Raw genomic sequence first — 20,265 nt, 5'->3', positions numbered from 1 at the left:
GATTGCAGATCGATTAATTAGCAATCAGTGTGCTTTACTTATCCTCTTTTGAGTCTTATTATTTTTTAAAAAGCAGATACAATGTAATTTTTAATCTATAAATTAGATCCTATAAATTTAATCTATAAATTAGATTGTCCAGGGACAACAAGGAAGCCAAAATGTGTTAACGGCTGACTCTGGGCTGGAACTGAAAGGTCGCCGCCGCCAGACCAGCTCTTGCCCTGGTGGAGTTTACTGTAAAACCCAGTCACAGCCCAGAGGTTACTGCCAGACCAGCTCTTGCCCTGGTGGAGTTTACTGTAAAACCCAGTCACAGCCCAGAGGTTACTTCGAGGGGGTGAAAAGACACCTTGACAACATGAACCAGCATGAAACTATTATACTGTTAATGACACTGTTAGAGACTCAGGGTACGGTTAACACCAAAATGAACAGGTGCTATTTTGCATAAAAAACATTTTTAAAGAAAAAAATAACATGTATTTGCAAGAAAAACAAAGCCCCATCGCTGGTCCAGGATCTGTGTATGGGGGTGTATGTCTATGTATATATGTATAGATATGTATATATGTGTGCGTATGTGTGTATATGTATGTCTGTAAATGTGTGTGTGTGTATGTGTGTGTGTGCGTGCAGGGTCATGAATTTTCCTCCATAAGATCATAAAGCCAAACTGGCCACTCTCTTGGCATACCCCCATTTATACAAATCTGATTCATCCTTCTGGTTTTTTCTTTTTAAAAGTAAAAAAAGAGAAAGAGACCACGTACAGTATGGAAGTTTTTTGTCAGTGTCTCAACCATAGCAAGATTGTCATCTGCCGCCTCAGAGAATCCCTGAAAACAACCCGTGTGAGGTAAGATGCAGTGGGGCAGAGTTTATTACTTTCCTATTACTTTTACTTAAAATATTCAGAGTATAGGAGAAATGTTGAAAGGCTGTTATATAAAGCCTTTTTTCTACATACTTCCAGTTGCCCTCATTTCACTTTCTTTTCCCCCTAAATCAACACTCTGATATTAGTTTTGAGTTGAGGCACATATATATGCAAACCTGAAGATTGTATTTCTATTTCCTTTTCACATGGAACTTATAATTATGTAAGAATTTTTTTCTCCCGGATGGACCTTGAAGGCATTATACTAGGTGAAATAAGTCAGAGAAAGACAAATACCATATGCTCTCACTTACATGTGGAACTAAAAGAACAAACCCCCCAAACTCAGCAGAAGAAGAGGTCGGACCCGTGGTGACCAGTGGCAGGGGTGGAACAAGGGGGAATTGGAGAAAAGTGGCCAAAGGTACAAACTTCCAGCTACAAGATAAAGAAGGACTAGGGAGGTACATACGACACGATGATTATAGTCACCACTCTGTATGAGCTACAGAAATGTTGTTAAGAAACTAAATGCCACCAGTTTTCATCACAAGGAGAAATTTTTCTTTCTTTTCTTTTTGTTGTATCTCTATGAGGTGATGAATGGTGACTAAACATACCGGGTACTCATTTCACAATATACATCAATCAAACCATCGCGCTGCACACCTCAAATGTATACAGTGGGGTACATAAATTACTTCGCAATAAAACTGGAAAAAATAGTTTTTTCAAGTGTGTCAAAAACAAATCTGTTGCCCATGGCTGGCCTTTTATATACACAATGGAATGAGAGTTTTAGCTGGTTCCCTTCCAGTCTCAAATTGATAATGCTGCAGTTACAGCCTCTATTTCACATCAAGTTCTAGAATTATCAGAGGTCCTACCTGCCCTGCCTCAGGGGGTGGTCTGGGCCCCTCAGAAACTGCTGTGCTTGGATCAAACTTTATTCTTCTGTTGAGACCCACACTTGCCTTCGTGAGGCCACAGCTCAAAGAGCTCCCGAGAGCGCTAGGAGGCAGCCATTCCCCTTCTCTGGAATGCTGGTGACAGTCCCTCTTTTTCATCAGGAAGTGGTGAATTCCTGTTGATTCTGGAGCACCTGGGAGTTGGGGGGAAGTGGGTGAGTGAGGGGAAGGGAATGTCTGGCCCAGTGTTATTCTATCTGCGAGCTCCTCACCACCAAGGCACAAAAGAGCACATTCAAAGGGCTTTTTCTTGGGGGTCAGGGGGAAGGCAGTGATGACAAGCTCTAGGAACACAACCCAACTATGGAAATTTTGTTTTTAAGATTCTTGAGGGACAATTTGATTTTTAGTTCTTACTTTCACAGAACAACTCCTTGGAGGTGCTTTTTAAAATCACAGGGTCATGAAATCAATGTAGTGGGCTACAACCGTCAATTTTTTAAAAATGTCATGGATTATATTAGACTAGACAGTATCAAAATGTCGTTAACTGTGGACTCGAGCCAGACTTGTTGAATCTGAACCCCCGTTGTGTGACCACTAATTAGCTATGTGGCCTGGGGCAAATCACTTCGCTGGATAAGAGCAGATACATGCTTCATAGTTACTGTGAGGATCGAACGCATTAATATGTGCAGAGCACAGACTCACTTACCCGTGAGGGAGCTGAGGACTAGCTAATTGAGGTCGGGCTCAGCTGGGTAGCTTTGCTTCCAGCTGCAGTTTCCCCTAAATGTGGCTCCTTAAGGCTGGGCCTGGGGCTGCTCCACAGAAGCTTCCAAAGCCCAGAGGCAACCGCAAGATGTCAGGGCTTTTAGGCAATTATTTTGGCCTTTGTGAGTTTTCGAATGCCCCAGAAAACAACTTTGTTGTATGAGAAAGGTATGTTTGGGGGCTACTTATTTTTGTAAGCCGTATTTGATTTATTGGAGTAACAAATTTAGAATCCCACTCCCTCCATCCAGCTTTTAAGTCACTTCGACAAATCTTACCATGCGATTTCCAAGGGAACTCTTAACAGCTTGTTTTATGGGAGGCTTTGAGGAAGGGGTTGTTCTGCTCAGACTTAGTTCACTAAACAACTTTAAAGGTTTTTAACTACATTTATAAATTTAATATATTTGATTTGCTTTTCAATGACAGCTAACACAGCCCTTACCATGTCCAGAAACTGTTCTAAACAATTCACATCATCAACTCCTGTAATTCTCACAGAAATTCCAGCAGATAAATCATGTTATTCTTATCCCTATTTTAAGTACAGGAAAATTGAGGCACAGAGGGTAATTCTCACAAGGTCATATAGCTAGTAATGTCTGAATTGTTTTGTGAACCATAAAGTTTGGCTCCAGAATCCAGTGTTCGGCTCTTACCCTCTATGTTAATTAACTGCGAATTCATTGACTTAAAAAAAAAATCTTATTTCAGTCATTCTTGTAAAACCAATAAAATTAAACTTATAAATGTAGTGTAACCAGTTCAAAATTTTGTAATCGATTACAAAGTTTGCTTTGTAAGCCTCTTACAAGAGTCTCTGAATATAGCATCTTGTCTCCCAACATATCAAATTCATTTAAACCTTGCAAGTACTGCACATTACAAATGTTAAAATATCAAATACACACATATTATTTCCAAATTTAACATAAAAAACACAATACTATGGATCTGATTTACTTCGTCTCTCTAATTAATTGTAAATCTTCCCTGGATTGAAGACATTTCACGACTAAGAAAACAATCACGCTGGCTGTCCCGGGCTGTCGGGAGTCACGTGGAATGTCTCAACAAGGACTGATAATTAACTATTGAGTTTGGCCAATAGAGGTCGTGGTGACCTTGACAAGAATAGGTTTCACTGGTTTGATGGGATGAATGTGTAAGTAAAAAGGTTCAGGAGAGACAAGTTGGAGAGAATGAGGAGGATAATGGAGGCAACCTTTTTTGCTATTAAATGGAACTGAAACTGGGAAAATTGCGAGAGGGAGATGGAGCGTCAAGGAAGATTTCTATTTTTAATATGGAATATACTGTACATAAGCTGATAGAAATTATCCAGGTGAGCAGGGGTGGGAAAGTATGAATTCAGGAGAAAGAAGGCAAATGATGTCCAAGCACGCAGAGGGGAAGAGCTTAGAGTTGGACCATGGTGACTGGAGAGAAAGAAGAGCAAAAGGCCACAGAGGCTGATGGATGTGGTGGAGTTGATAGAAGTTTCTTCCGATAGCTTCTCTTTGCTCAGGGAAATAGGAAACAAGGTCATCTGTGCAGAGTGATGGGGAAGGGGATGGTGGAGGTTTGAGGAGAAAGAAGATGGAAATCGTCCTTCAGGGAAACAGGACAATGCAGTGGGATTGCCTGTGAGGACGAAGGGCCACTGGCATAAGGAGAGGATGAATGCCTCGGGACTGGATGAGGACACCAGGGAATGGGTGAGGCAGGGGAGAGCACAAGGCTGAGGACGAAGCCTGGTGGGCAGAGCTTACTGTGGAGAGAGCTGAGACCATCTGATCTGTGAGAGACATTATAGACCTAGGAAACCACTGGGATTAGAGCCTCCACTCCTCCAAATGCAGTTAATAATCAACTACTTTCTTTATAAGAGGATCAAGTTTCATGACTTACCACTTGGATATAAAAATGCTTGAGGTGTCACATATACCCCCACCAAAATAGTTGTCTGGTACCTGCCTTCCAAGACTATTACCTATGTTTCTAAAGTCAAAACCACGAGGGCCTTCAAAATAAAGCCAAACATAGCAATGGTTCCTCACGCGGGTAGCTTTTCAGAAGCCATGAATACCTCAGGTTTCACAAGTCACTTGACAAGTGGTGGCTTCCAGTGACTAGTTTTTGGTAGACTAATTATCACAGGGGGCAATATACTGAAATTTTGATATTTCCATGGGGGAGCTAGTTAAAAATGGGCAAATTGTATTTGCTCATAAGTAGTATATTGAAAACTTCTGGTCTTCTTTCTAGGCCAAATGCTTCTCAGAACACTTGCTTCCCCTGGACCTTTTCCTCAGATCAGTTATCCTGCCCCATCCCTATCCTATCCACACAGACACTGACTGAGATCACTCCACTTGCCTGTCTCAGTCAGAGGCTTCAGCACTGCTGACATTTTGAACTACATGATTCTTGGGGCGGGGGCAGGGGGCAGCAGGGGCCTGTCCCGTGCATTGCAGGGTGTTAGGCAGCATTCTTGGTCTCCTCCCACTAAATGTCAATAGCACATCACTCTCCATCTCCACCCAAGTTATGACAACCGAAAATGTCTCCAGACATTTCCAAAGGTCCCCTGGGAGCAAATTATTCCCTGGTTGAAAACCATTGGTCTATTAGGATTGGGGAGAATGGGACCCACGGATAACTCAAATTAGAGCTTCATATGGACTATCCCATGGTGGGACTGACAGTATAAATTAAGTCTCTGGTAGAATAGGATGGGATCTGACAACCTCAGAGATGAGAAATGAGACATGTTTCTTTCTGTACAGAATGTATAATTAGCTGCCTAATCCTGCTTTAAAAGGAAAAAAAAAAAAAGAACCTGTCACATTTCCAACCTTCTCACCAGTTTATGCGAAGATTCCGAGGATTAGTTACCAACTACAAGAAAGATACAATGCACAGAGTTTTAGAATAGGTAAAATGCAGAGAGGAGGAGTAGGAGAGCAGGGAGGAGAGAAGAGGACAGGAGGGAGTAGGGAAGGAGAGAGGAAAGACACGGAGCCCAAATGCAAGGTAGAGTCCATTTCACACCAAGCTCCACTCTGTACTTCTGAACTTTGTAGGAGTTCAATTAAATACCAAGTCTTCATCTAGGATAGCAAAATAGTGTGGGTGTTAAAATCCAAATCATCCAGCTCCCCATTACTTGTACGATCAAGTTCAAACACCCTTGCCTGGCAGTCAAGACCCTAAACAACCTGGCCCCAAGAGTTTTAAGCTGTTCCCACTACTTATAGGAATGCTTCTCTCGATCCCATCTGGTCCACTCGCTTTTCTGCAAAGACACCTTCCTAATTCCCACTCCTGGGCTTTGTGTATGCCCTTGCCCCACCCGCTGCTCAAATATTTAACCTTCAAGGCCCCCCGCACCCCCACCTCTTCTGTTCACTGCTCTCTCTAGCACACGCAGGAGCTGGGCCAGGATGGAGCATAAAAGCTACTAACTCTAAAGAAGGTACTATGGACCAGACACTGTTCTAAGCAATCTTTGCTTTGGAAGCCAAAGAATTCCTACTTCCAGAACTACCCACTGTCCTACCCTCATGAAACAGAAGCAGACCTTTGGGGCCAGCCAGTATCTACCAGTATCATAGTGGCATGTGGTTCCCTTCATCTTTGAGAGCAGAAGTGCAGAGGAGAGAGAGCCCAGCCAGGAGAGCGATGGGGATAAAGTGCCACCTCTCAGATTCAGCCCAGGGCGCCTGTAAGGGCAGGGGTGGGGTGAGGGGAGCTGAACTCAGTCACAGGGTGTGGGGGAAGGGCTAGTCAGCCCACAGTGACCTTCGGGGGTGGAGAGAGGGGAAGAGGAAGCACATTTTAGCTGCTCCTCGCTCAAGGCTTCCTGAAGGCGGGGCTCCCTGTTCTCAGCTGCACGTCAAGCTTTCCTCTGGGCACACACGGAGCCACGCACTCCCATAACCACACGTGGCCCGGGTCCAAAGCCTGCAGCACTGAAACTGCTAGGGACTCCGTCCCCAGATTCTTCAGGAGCTTGAAAAGGAGGCTTTGATTCATATGTTGAGACTCCGGCTTCATAGTAACTTCATTTCCCCAGCTTGGAACCAAACTCTCTGAAGAGCTGGCCAAAAACCTTGGCCCGTGTGAACCTCTCTAGAGTTTCTGGCTTCAATAGCAGGATTCACTTTAATTCTAAAATTGTTTGTTGAATACAGAACCGGCTCTCTTTAGCTTCCTTTCCTCTCTCCTCATTTCCTGTTTCCTCTTCTCCCTGTCTCCTCAGCGTCTGCTTAGTTATCAAAGAACCGCACTGCTACTTTCAGGAATGTTCTCAGGCCAGGCCCGTGGAATGAGCCCCGGCCCGAGTGTTCTGGGGTGCCCTCAGCCAGGTCGCAGTTCTCCCCCCAAACCGAACACCATAACCTTTCACCGGCGTTGCTGGCGAAATTAATATTCTTTATGGACCCAGCATCTGACTATATTCATATTCCCTGCCTTCTCCAGACCAATCAGAGTGGTATTAGACAACAGAATGGAGTGGCTGAGAAAGATTTTGGAATCAGTCCTGTCCTTAACTCTCGCCACTACAATTTGGGCTAGGTACCGAGTTCTCCTGCCTGAATAGTAGGGACAATGGCAGCCGTTCTGGAGGTTTGCTAGGAGGAGCAAATGAGACAATATATGTGTAAAGAGGAGAACGTTTTATTCATCGGAATCCCTCTTAGGAAGGTAGAGCTGTGTTTGTTGAGAAAATACTTCGCTGAAGAACTAGAAGAGATCCTTAGGGCCGGAGGTGGGTGGGACACTCCCAGCAAGACAAAGGGAGGATTTTGTTTGCAACTCCAGAAAGGAAGTGGGGGGCCAGGAGAGGGCGGAAACCCTGGGCTCCAGATGTGACCCCTCCCCGTGGCACCCCCTCCCTCCACCAAAATCTTGAGTCAGGTTTACCAAATTCATGGAGTACTTGAAGTAATGAGAAAAACAGAAAAGGGGGCTGAGTCTCATCTCCAGGGAGCTGTGGGCCAAAACGATGATAGCATTTCAGGAAGAGAGAGGCTGGGCAGAGAACACTTAAGGACTGAAGACTTAGGGACCCTCCTGTAAAGAACACTGGACTTTCAAAGGCCCTAAATCTGAGAACCAGATTTCTCAGGGGTAGGGGCACCAACGGGCGACCTGGTTAAGCCAGCAAGACGTTGTACTGTAGAATTACTTTTCCCTATTTGGTGCTTTTCCGGGTCTTTCCTTGTTGACTTACAGCCTCCTTTAGACGTTACTTCCTTTGGGAGGCCTTCTGTGATTTCTCAAATGTGGGTTAGAACCTTCAACTCTGAGCCTCTCCCATGTGTTCTCACCCCAGGAGTCTTCACCCTGAGATGAACTGCTTATCTGGGTACCTGGTCTCTTACTAGACAATACTCCATTTGGTCAGAGCCAAATCTTTGACACCACTGTGTTCCCAGACCTGGCACAACACCTTACACATCACAGGTTCTCATTATGTGTTCAGTACATGATAATCCAGTAGAAAAGGCAGTCTTTGGTATCCTGTAAAAACCAGGTTCAGATTCTGATTCTAATACATAAAAGCTGTGCGACTCTGGGCATGTTACTTAACCTCTCTGAGGCTCATTCATCACCTCTGTGAATAGGATGGAAGGTGCAGGGTAAGTGGGAGGATGGGATGGTAGGATATATAGGAAGGGGTGCCTGGCCACCATCAATGCTCAGGAGACGTTTGTTCCTCGGCTTCGTCTCCTCTATTTGGCCTGGCCCTTCCACCCACACATCCCTACCAAGTCAAAGCCCTCGGCACCTACAAACCCCTCCTTTGTCTCCTTACTTCACACTGTTTGTCTTGGATTCATTAAGCTTTTCTGCACCAGACAATATTCCGCACTAAGTCAGCAAAGCACAGCCTGGGGGCCACATCTGGCCCGGCCCCTGTGTTTGTACTGTTCATGAGCTAAGAAAAGTTTCTGCATTTTTAAATGGTTAGGGGGAAATAGACGAATACTTCATGACATGAAAATGATTTGAAGTTCGCATTTCGGCGTCCATAAATAAGTGTGTATTGGCCCCCGGACGCATTCCTTTCCCTATTGCCTGTCACTGCGTTCGCACTACGGTGGCAGAGTGGCTGAGAGACCGTGTGACCTACGAAGCTGAAAATATTTCCCATCTGACCCTCGATTGAAAAAACTTGCAAATCCACATTCTAAGCCGTTCCCACGTGGACAGTGAGTAAGCCTCCCCAGTGTGGTACGAAGTCGGGCTCCTAACCGCCCTCCCTCTACGGCGGAGGAACGTGAGCAGAGAGAGTGACATCGCCAGGCTCGCACGGCTTGTAAATCCAGTTGGGATCAGAGGCTGCTCTGAAGTCGGAAGCTGACTGGGGACCACGGTAGACAGCCTCTACGCCACGCTGGGGAGTCCGGCCTCCACGGTTCTTGATCAGGGAGTCACGTGATGAAGGGAAGTCTTACAGAGATCACTGCGCACATTTAATTGGAGGAGAGAGGGGATGAGGGAGGTAGCAAACAGGAGGCATCGTGGCTTTGACCGCCAGACCTCAGCTTCCAGGGACTGACTGCGGACAGCTGCTTTTCTGTGTGGCCTTGGGCAAGTTATTTACCCTCTCTCTGCCTAGTTTCCTCAGCTCTCCAATGGGAAGAATAATAGAATCTAGAATCTCCCTTATGGGGCCGTTGGGAAGATTGGAACAGAAACTTTTGTCTTATTAGTCTGTGTTTGAGGCACAGAGCAGCCTGTAGACGTTAGCTGCCGTTATGCCCATTACTCATCCCAACAAGAAGCCGCTTCTCCCTCTGTTCCAGACACCATTCCAAGCAACCAAGATACAAAGAAGAAGAAAGACCAAATCACCAGCCCTTCTTCCTGCAAATAAATAGCATGCAGGCCGCTGACTGGGGCGGAAGAGGAAGTCAGCACCTGGGAGCGGGGTCGCAGGTGCTATGATGGGCCATCACAGGGAGCAGAGAGAGGAAGAACCTCGTTCTGGCTCTCCCTTCCACGGCTCAGGCCCTCGCTCCTTGCAGAACACACCAGGCATCCTGCGGGGTTTGCCTCGCGCCTCGTGTGGGCCGGAATGGGGAGTAATATGAGTACAGGCAGTTGTCCAGCGCCCTGGCACCGAGCGGAGTCTGCAAGACTGTAAAGCACAAATCAGCCCTGGGTACAAGGCCCCTGGGAGAACCCGGGCCACTTCCACCTGCCAAATCACAGAACAACACACTCACAGGAAGAGCTGTTGATGCTCAGAAAGCCAATCAGGCTCCAACCTGGAAACTTGTATTTGTCTTGCTAATGTGCCTTGGAAGTACAGCACGAATCCAGCGCAGTCGGGAATTTCGCCCTACTACATGCCAGCATCGCCTGCTTGCCTTAGCTTTTTCTTTTTTTTTCTTTTTTTTTTTAAAGATTTTATTTATTTATTTGACAGAGATAGAGACAGCCAGTGAGAGAGGGAACACAAGCAGGGGGAGCGGGAGAGGAAGAAGCAGGCTCATATCAGAGGAGCCTGATGTGGGGCTCGATCCCATAACACCAGGATCACGCCCTGAGCCGAAGGCAGACGCTTAACCGCTATGCCACCCAGGCGCTATGCTACCGTGTATTAGTTTCTGAGTTGTTATTTATAAGTGTATATTTATGTGTGCACTTGAAGCTATGCATAGGAAAAAAGATCGGAAAGATACACCAGTGGCTTTCAACTAGGACAGGGGTGGAGACACTGGAATGTGGAAGAGGAAAGAGGAGGCTGTTTTAGCATCACCTAACTTCTTCCCCCCCAAATCCTCATGCTTGCCCTTCCCCCTTGGGTACAATACCTAAGCACGTGAGTATTTTAAAACCTCCCCAAAGAACCCCCATGTATGCCTTTCCTTTCCACTTCCATCCCCTGCCTGATTTAGAGCCATTAATTTACATCAAATCTTAATAGTAGCTCCATCTGAGTATTGGCATTATAATTTTTTTAAAAAATTCATCTTTTTGCTTTGCTGGTGTTATTAAAATTCCACCATGAACACATAGACTAGCATGGTAATTAAGTGTGTTGCTTCTGGAATCAAACTATCCAAGTTCAAAACTAATCATGGTAGGCCACAGTGCCTCAGTGCTCTCATCTGTAAAGGGAGAAAAATACTAGTAGCCATCAAACTGGGTTGTTGTGAGAAGTAAATGACTTAATACATATAAAGTTCTTAAAAACAGCGCCTGGCACATATGCTATTCAACGTGTGAGCCAGTGTTATTAAAACATAAGAAAAAATTAACAATACATTTAAAAAAATTTTTTTTCCAATTTTTTAAGTAGGCTCTTTGCCCAATGTGGGGCTTGAACTCATGACCCTGAGATCAAGAGTCACATGCTCTATCGGCTGAGCCAGCCAGGCGCCTCAGCAACACAGTTTTTTTAAGTAGCCTCCACGCCCAGTGTGGAGCCCAATGCAAGGCTTGAACTCACAATCCTGAGATCAAGACCCGAGCTGAGGTCAAGAGTCAGATGCTCTACTGACTGAGCCAGCAGGTACCCCCCAGCCCCCACCACAATACATTTTTAAACTGTAGAACATTTTGAAAATAAAACACATAATGAATGGAAAACAAAGAATCCATGATGCTTGCATGTTTCTGAATATTATGGAAGCGGGAGGGCAAGCCTACACTCTATTCTTTCCATCTGAGAAATGGGAAGACAAGAGACTCTACTGGGAGGGGAATATAGAGAACTATGAAAGGGATCTGGAAACTTCAAGTGGAACTAAAAAGTGAGGATTGTTACTATTAGGAGTAGGATTACTGCCGCATAAAAGACAAGCCACACCGGCCACGGGTCCTGAAGGCTGACAACAGCAGGAAGGAGATGGCTGGGCTTCCCCTTCCGTCTCGTCGGTTCCAGCCCAGAAACCCACCCTGGCTGGAAAGAGAAGATTGGGCTGTGTTGACAGGCACCCCAACCATTCTCTTTTTTGCCAGACATTAAAGAGCACTCTTTGCTTTGTATATGCATTTCTCTTTCTTCTCTTTCAACTCCTTTTGCTTTGGCATCTCTGTATCATTACGTATTAGCAAGTTGCAGGCAGTTCAATAGCTAATATTCATTGATGCCAGGCACTGTTCTAAGACTTACTGGAGTAACCCATTTATCCTCCAACCAGCTCAAGGAGATACTTTTGTATTACCTCCGTTTTCCAGAAGAGGAAACTGAGTCACAGGGAGGTTAAATAATGAGCAGCATCCGTAGGTGGCAGATCTAAGATTCAGGGTCTCGCCGTCTGGCTGCAGACCGTGATGCTCTCAGTCACTAGACCAGAATTCCTTTCAGACTTGGTGACGATCAAGACAATTAGGGCAGAAGAGGCTCCAGGAAGTCTATCACACAGCAGCCCTCTCGGGTCTCAAGCCACTACCCTGCGCAGACAATTTGCCAAGAGGGGGATGTCTCAGGGCCCGTATCTGCCGGCTGACCTCAACCCCGGAGCCCTTCTGGGTCCACTAGCGCTGGGGGAGCCCGGAGAGAGGTGCAGGCAATCTGACTCACAGCCAGTCCCGCTTGTCACAAACCTCAACTGTCTTGAAAGGAACACAAATCGGTAAAGGATTTCCAGAAACAAATGTTGAAGCGTGCTGTTGGAATTCACGGAGACTCCACACTCAGAATCAGTTTTCATTTCATTTCAGAAGCAAGTTGCCAAAGACCCTCTATTTGAGTAGGAACCCCCAGCCCTCACTGCCGGGGGAGCGGCCGAGACCAGCGGAGGCCAGGTGATGTCTGCAGCTCTGACAGCTCCTGGGATCCATTCCTCCAGGAGTTTGGACAGCTTACGCTCTGATTGTGGCCTTTCCTCTCCCTGAACATGATGTCACTCTCCAATCCTAAGCCCCAAATGGTTTGCAGATTTTCTGGGGTGACTATTTCCTTGTTCTGAGATCCCGGGTGGCGAGAGCATTCTGCCTAAGAACGGTGTACAGCATTTACATAGAAAGCCGCTTATATCAATTAGGACGTGCCTGGTGGCAAGTAACAGAAAACACAGCCCAAGCTCACATACACAATAAAAGGGAGTTTATTAGCTCATGTCACTGAATGGCCTCTGAATAGATTTCAGGTCAGGATGGATATAGTGACTCAAGCATGTCACAAAAGAACCCAGCTTTCTTTTTATCTCTTTTCTGTGTTTTCTAGGATGTTAGGTTTATCTTAGGGCTGGTTCCTCTCAAAGCATGAGGACTACCGGAAGCCTCGGGGAGCATGTTCATTTCTAGTGGAAGAAGTAGCTGTCCCAGATTGTTAAATGTATGTCCTGGGCCTCTGATGGGGTTATCCAAGGTCATATGCCCACCCCTGAACCAATGACCATGGCCATTAGCAGACCACAATTGCTTTCTTTTTTTTTAATTGGGGTGTGTGTGTGTGTGTGTGTGTGTGTGTGTGTGTGTGTGTTTTAACTGAAGGTCTCTTACTGTCCTGCTTCCATAAGTGCTGCAACCATGGGGGAGGGGGAGGGGAACTGGTCCCAACAGGGAGGGGTCCTGTCCACAGCATTCCCTTCACACCCCGAACTTAACAGAGGAGCACAGTCACTACTGTGGTGAGAGGTGGGCAATATGCGAATGAGGAGGAACACGTGGGTAGCAGGACCATTGCTGAAAAAATCCAGGCCCTCCATAAACCGTGTTGCCTAGGGGACACTGGTTCTGCTTCAAGCCAAGAAAAAATCAGATCAAAAGTGATTTAGGAAAACAAAAACAAAAGTGGTTTAGGAAGGCTAGAGCCTTCAGGGATGAAAGGAAGGAGGAGGTCCCTGAGGTGGGGTTGGGTGCTGTGAGTCAGCTACGGTGAAGAGATTGCCCTCCCCCTGCCGGAATGCCCTCGACCCCTCTGCTCTTGCAAGAACCGGGCAGCCTGCCACCCTGGCAGCAGGTCCGGGGTTGCTGGACATTCCAGGCAGGGGGCTGGATGGACCTCACAAAGGCTGCCCCTCCAGGGAGGAAGGGTCCTGCCCCCGGCTTTTCTGCCAGGGTGCACTGGCCCCTGAGCTTTCCAACAGTTTGCTTGTCATTCATGCTTGATCTCCATCAGCTTCTTCTGCATGATATCCTAGGAGCTGGCATAGATCATGCTCTTAAGGACTGCAGACTCGGGGGTCCCGGGGATAAACACAAGGCCCCCTTCCTGCTCTCCTCTCTCTCCTAGTTTGCATCATACAGGATGCCGCAGCAGTCCTTGGCCACCAGTGTCTTGACAATGGTGGCACAGGGGTTGTCACCAGCCTGGCCCACGTTACCTACCAGGACCTCCTGGCCCTTCTCCCAGAGGACCTTCTTGTCCTCCTGTAAGTCTTAGAGCACCACCTTCTCGTGCTTCTTCACCTCCTCTGGCAGTGATGGCTTGTGCACCTGCGTATCAGGAAACCCTTGACACCATTAGAGACAGCCACACCGAAGCCCATGTTTCTGGGAGTGAAAAGGAGACGGCGAGGAGAGCCAAAGTAGGTGGGAGCCGCTGCACTGCCGCCAGGACCCCACTCAGGCCAGGACTGCTTTCAGTCTATCGGTTGACCCCTGGCTCTAGAAAGCAAGCACCATGTCCACCCCAGCACACTGTTCCTTTGATGTCTTGTGGCTTTTTCTGGAGTCACTAAAAATACCAAATATGGCTCAATAAAGCAATAGAGTAAATGGCAACTACATTCTTCTGTTTGGTCAAGTCAAAAACCTTGGAATCATTCTTGACTCCTTCATTTTTCTCAGTCGGTCCTATGTTCAATCTATCATCAAACCCTATTAGCTGCACTACAAAATACAACAAGAATCTGACCCCTTCTCACTTTATCCATGGTGTCACCCTCATCTAAGCTGTCTTCTTATTCCAACAAAACATTCCAAGAGCCTTCTACTTGTTCCCTGCTTGCTCCCCTTTCATTTCATCTGTAGGGAAGCCAGAGTAATCCTTAAATAGTAAGCCATATCACATCACCCCTCAGCTCAAAAGCCCGCAGTGGCTCCCATATGACTCCAAAGAAAAGTCAAAAGACGAAAGAGTAGCCTAGGAGACCCTCTATGTTCTAGCTTGTTACCTTTTCAATTTCATCTCTTACTACTCTCTCATTACTGATTCTGCTTCAGTCAGACTGACTTCTTGCTGTAGCCCCAAAATATCACGTATGGCCTTGCCTTCAGCCATTGTATGTGCTATTCCTTCAGCCTGCAACACCTTTCTTCCCAAGATCTTCCAGCTCATTCCCTTTCTTCAAAAGTGATGTTATCAGAAAGATGCTTCATGACCCCCTGTGTGAAGATACACCTAATCTATCTTGAAGCCACTGACCTTGATTTTCATAGTTCTCGCCACTACCTAAAACATGTAAGCATTCATTTACATGTCATTTTTCTCTGCTAGAACAAAAGTTCTATGACAACAAGGTCATATCCCCAATATATAAAACAATAAGGCTTTCGATAGTTACAGAGAATGAATGAAAGATTTTGAACAAATAATACACAAAAAAGGAAATGGCTAACAACAGACAAAAAAATATTCAGCCTTCCGAATAAGCAAAGAAATTGGCCAATTTTCCGTTGGCCATGGCAAGATTTTTGCCTATTAAATCGGCTGGAACAACCAAATAATAAATCCATGACTGTTGATAACAATGAAATCAGTATTTTCATGTATTATTGGCAACCAGTCTCACTGAATCACTAAATAGATATTTATTGTATATCTATACCAATGATTGTGCAGTTTTCCTGGTTATACCCTAATGCATAATAAGGTCCAAAGTCTGTGTATTAGTCAGGATAAGATAGATTAGCTGTGGTAACAAATTAATTCTAGAATCCTAGCAGTTTACCATAACAAATGTTGGCTTCATGCTCACTCAACATACCTTCCCCAGATTGGTAGAGGTGAGGTTTACCTGTTCCTTTCCCTCGCATTTCTTTGGCCCAACTAGTCACATCACATGGCCCTACCCAATGGCAAGGAGGCTAAGAAATGAAGTTTTCTGCCTGCCCAAAAGGAGTGAAGAAACACGTGTTGGTAAGTGTTAATGATGTCTCCCACAATCCTTGATCAAGGATCTTAACACCCCACTAGCATAACCTAAAGTACCTTAAAAGCTACAAGGAAAATGTTCATTGATATCTTACTTATTATTTTGACAGATTGAAAGAATCTTAAATGTTGAATAATGGGGAAATAAACAATGGCATTATAGTTTATCCAGGTAACAATAGATTATTATACAGTCATAAAAATGATAGCTAATAAAGAATATATACACAATAATTATTCTAAAATACAAAGTAAAACTTTGGGAAACAAACAAAATGGATACTGTAGCTATATCATGAAATATATCTAATGAAATCTATTCTTTAAAAATACATAAAATGTATCCATACCATAAATATTCATTCAACAAAACCTCCTAGATGGTCGGCCCTTCAGATTCAGAGATAAAACACAGTGTGTCTGACCTGGAGGGGCTGCTGACATAGAGATTTAGAATGGGCTAAAAGAAACCCCTGTCTAAAATCAGAACAGTGAGTCTAATAACTTTATGGTTTCACATTGGGTAGACTTTTATTCCATTTTGACTTGAATCACTAAGGGAATTAGAGACAATGAATCATCATTCACTCAACAGATAGTTACCAAACATGCACTAAGTGGGTGGCCAAGGTTACTGAGATGCCAGACTATGCTTCTGACCTCAGAGGACTTAGAGTCTAACTGGAGTCTTACATGTCAGACCAGCCTGGTCCTTGCTGGCCTCAGCTTCTGTCCTGAAGAAGTTGTTAGTTAAAGTTCCACATCACACCTGTGAAAATTCCTGGCGACTAAAATAGTGCCCAGCACATAGCTGGTGTCCTGTAAATTCTGGTGTTTTCCCAAAACCTACTCTACAGATGGGCTTCCCATCTCAGTTGATGACATCAACGTCCTTCATTGCTCAGGTCGAAAATGTGGAGTCATTCTTGACTCCTCTCATTCTCTAGCACTCTATGTCAAATCTGTCAGAAAATCCTACAGGTCCCACCTTCAAAAAATATTCCAGAATCAGACCATTTCTCATTCCCTCCGTGCCACCATCCCGATCCAAGTCACCATCATCTCCTGCTCTGTTACTTCACGCTATTCTCTGAATGTTTGTGTCTCTCCAAAATTCATTGTGAAACTTCATCCCCAGTGTGATGGTATTAGGAGGCGGGGCCTTCGGTAGGTGATTGCATCATGAGGACTCTACCCCTGTGAGTGGGATTAGTGCCCTTATAAATGAGGCCCCTTCCTCCATGTGAAGTGACAGCCAAAAGACAGCCATCTGGGCTCTCACCAGACACCAAGTCCTCTAGCCCTGTGATCTTGGGCTACCCAGCTTCCAGGACTGTAAGAAATAAATGTCTATTATTTATAAGCCACCCAGTGTATAGTATTTTTGTCACAGTAGCTGGGACAGACAAATGACAAATGACGCTGCAGTAACCTCCTACCTGGCCTCCTGGTTCTACTCTCGCCCTCTAGAGTCTACTCTCCACACAGCAGCCAGTGAGAGCTGTTTAATTTCAAGTCTGATCGTGGTATTTCTCTAACTCTCCTCTGACCACTCTGTTCTGGAGTCAACTCCACAGTCCTTACAATGGCTTTTGTGGTTTTTCCTCAGAAGCTCTTGACCCTGTCTGACTCACAGGCTCCTTTAGAAGCAAACATTGTGTAACACATCCTTTACAGTCAAGGAAAGGAATTTAAGGATAATATCACCTCCCTCCACACACAATTTTTAAAAAAGAAAATCATATAATGCCTCATCTAACATATAGAGCAGAAATTAAGAGAAAGCAACCCATAATAAAATACATATTTTAACATGGAAATATTTAGACACAACTACACTAGAACAAATACAGCTCCATGAATTTCAGAAATACTATGGAACAGTGTCACCCATTGAAAACCACTGACCTTCACCATCTGGTCTGCCTTCCCCTCACTAACCTCACACCAACCATTGTGCTCTTCACTCACTCTGTTCCAGCCACGCTTCCCTACTCTTTCCAGACTGGAAGGCACTGTCCCTGCCTGGGATCTTTGTAATTGCATTCTTCCATCAGGGAGACACATGGCTCCTTCCTCTACAACCTCAGCTCTTTTGCTCATATGTCCTGCTCTCAGTGGGGCCATCCCTGACCACCCTTTTTAAAATGCCAGCCCTCTTCCCCAGGTAGTGCTCCCTGTCACCCCTCCCAGCTTGGTTTTCTCCCCACCACTTACCTGACATACTAGGTATTTTAAAAACATGGTTTTGTCTGCGTCTGCTCCATGAGGTCATAGATTTCTACTCTACTGAGTCCTCATTATATAAATGGACAGCTGGAACACAGTGAATGTTCAGCAAATATTTGCTGAGTGCATGAAAACAATGAATGAGGGGTACATATTGAATGACTGAATGGATTGCTAGAGACATATAGCAATTGTGGCATTATTTCTTTTTTTTTTAAAGATTTTATTTATTTATGTGATAGAGAAACAGCCAGCGAGAGAGGGAACACAGCAGGGGAGTGGGAGAGGAAGAAGCAGGCTCCCAGCGGAGGAGCCCGATGTGGGACTCGATCCCAGAACGCCGGGATCACGCCCTGAGCCAAAGGCAGACGCTTAATGACTGCGCTACCCAGGTGCCCCTGTGGCATTATTTCTGAATCATGCCTCCACCTCCCTGGATCTCGCTCCTCCCCAAAACTTCTCTCCCACATGCTTGTTGCTTTCCACTGGATACATTCTCTATCCCCAGTTTAATGCTTGACCTGGCTTCCTCCAATCTTGGTATCACATCTGGCTAACAGATTTGTCTCACCCTTAGGTTCAATCATATTGTGACTGCTTCCTGGCAATGCCCATCTTCCCCCTCCCCTCCACCTCCCAAACACTCCATCATTTTGTCCACAAATGCACTTCCCTTATATGCTTGTCAAACTCCTTCCCATCCTTCAAGGATAGGTTCAAATTCCTTCTTTCAAGGACACCTGATCCACCATCCAGAAGTCAGCTTCATGCCCCAGAGACCTCATAATTATTTGTAACTGTTCTGGATCCCCATACATCCTCTGCTGTATAAAGTTTTTGTGTTCACTTTATTCCTCCTGCCAGAGTTTAAATTAAGTACAGAGAGTGAGTTTTAGTCATCTCTTTCTTCTCCCCTGGTACATGGTAGATGGTCAATGAATATTGAATGAGATCATTTATGTCAGGCCCTTAATACAGCTCCTGGCACAGTGAATGCTCCGTCATTGCTGGCTGCTAATACTAGTTAATACACAAAGGAGGCAGAATTCATTCCCACCCAGAGGACAGGTACAAACTGTGAGGTCAGTTAGGTAGATTTTGAGAGCCTGTGTTATGTCTGAGTCCTTGTTTCTCATGCCCTGGGGCTCTTCGCAGCTCAGCAGCTGCCCCGTGTTCTCAGGTCCACCCGGGCTCTCCTGTAGCAATGGACAGCTCCTGGGCCAGGCTCACAGCTTCCCATGGGCCTGCAGAGGTCTTCCTCTTTGCCTGTCACAGGTGCTTGCTAGGCTGCTTGTAAATATAACCCATAGCTAGGGGAGATGGCACTTCATGCTCCAGGGCCAACCCTCAACCAACACGGGTAGGAGTTGTTGGAAAAATGCCCCAGCCTCCTTGACTTCCAGAGGGGCGATTCTGAAGCATGTCCTACATGGTTTCTCAGGAGATATCCCCTGGGATTGAGTCCCTGTTGCCCCTGACAATAACCTATTTCTTGGGTTTTCTCTCTTCCCTTACATCCCCCACTTCCTTAATTGCGCTTTTTGGGATCATGCCCCAAAACTACATGCACTTAAGTCCTAGGAGAAAACACCTGAAGAAAGGGGTGCCCAGCCCTTTATTCTGACGAAGCCCTAAGTGCCCCCCATGCTGACACTACTTCCCTATGACCCACTAGCACAGGCTCTCTGGCACCCCATAATCCTCGGGTTATCTACAGAGATAAAAATTGGAGGGTGGAAGTACATCTCAAATTTATTCTTTTATTAAATTTTTTAAAAATATTTTATTTATTTATTCGACAGAGATAGAGGCAGCCAGCGAGAGAGGGAACACAAGCAGGGGGAGTGGGAGAGGAAGAAGCACTCATAGCAGAGGAGCCCGATGTGAGGCTCGATCCCATAACGCCGGGATTACGCCCTGAGCCAAAGGCAGATGCTTAACCGCTGTGCCACCCAGGCGCCCCTCAAATTTATTCTAAGTTTGCCTCTACCCTTATAGAAAATGTGCCCAGGAAATGGTTGCCATGACCCACCATTTAAAAACAAAGTCCTTACTCTCATTCTGATGGGATCAAGGTCTTAGACCTCCATAAGGACACATTCCTACCTTATTGAGACCAACATGTCATGAAAACACAATGAAGTTTTTGGTTTATGGCTCAGAATTTTGGGGGGCTGTATATGTTTATCAATGAGGTTCTCACATGTTCACCAAAGCCTGGTCCCTATTCTCTCTGAGCACACAACTAGATTATATCCCTCAGCCGCCGTTGCACTAAATGTGGACATGACTTGGTTCTGGCCGATGGAATGTGACAGAACTGATGTGTGCCACTCCAGGCCTGGCCATTAAAACCCTCCCATAGATAATCCTCTGTGTCTTCACTGATTTACTGTCTGGGGGCAAAG

The 20,265-nt window shown here is 45.5% G+C and overlaps 1 long non-coding RNA gene and 1 pseudogene across 2 annotated transcripts in view; both read right to left on the bottom strand.

The window, feature by feature from the left end:
• The window catches only part of LOC117796489, a 103,916-nt gene that overhangs the window by 44,822 nt on the left and 38,829 nt on the right, over window positions 1–20,265 (bottom strand). The gene's annotated exons all lie outside the window — the stretch shown is intronic.
• On the bottom strand, window positions 13,536–14,021 carry LOC100473696 (annotated as a pseudogene).

Source organism: Ailuropoda melanoleuca, chromosome 15 (assembly GCF_002007445.2).
Source record: "Ailuropoda melanoleuca isolate Jingjing chromosome 15, ASM200744v2, whole genome shotgun sequence".
Classification (NCBI taxonomy): domain Eukaryota; kingdom Metazoa; phylum Chordata; class Mammalia; order Carnivora; family Ursidae; genus Ailuropoda; species Ailuropoda melanoleuca.
The sequence above is the reverse complement of the archived record's forward strand: the minus strand, read 5'-3'. Positions and strand labels throughout refer to the sequence as shown.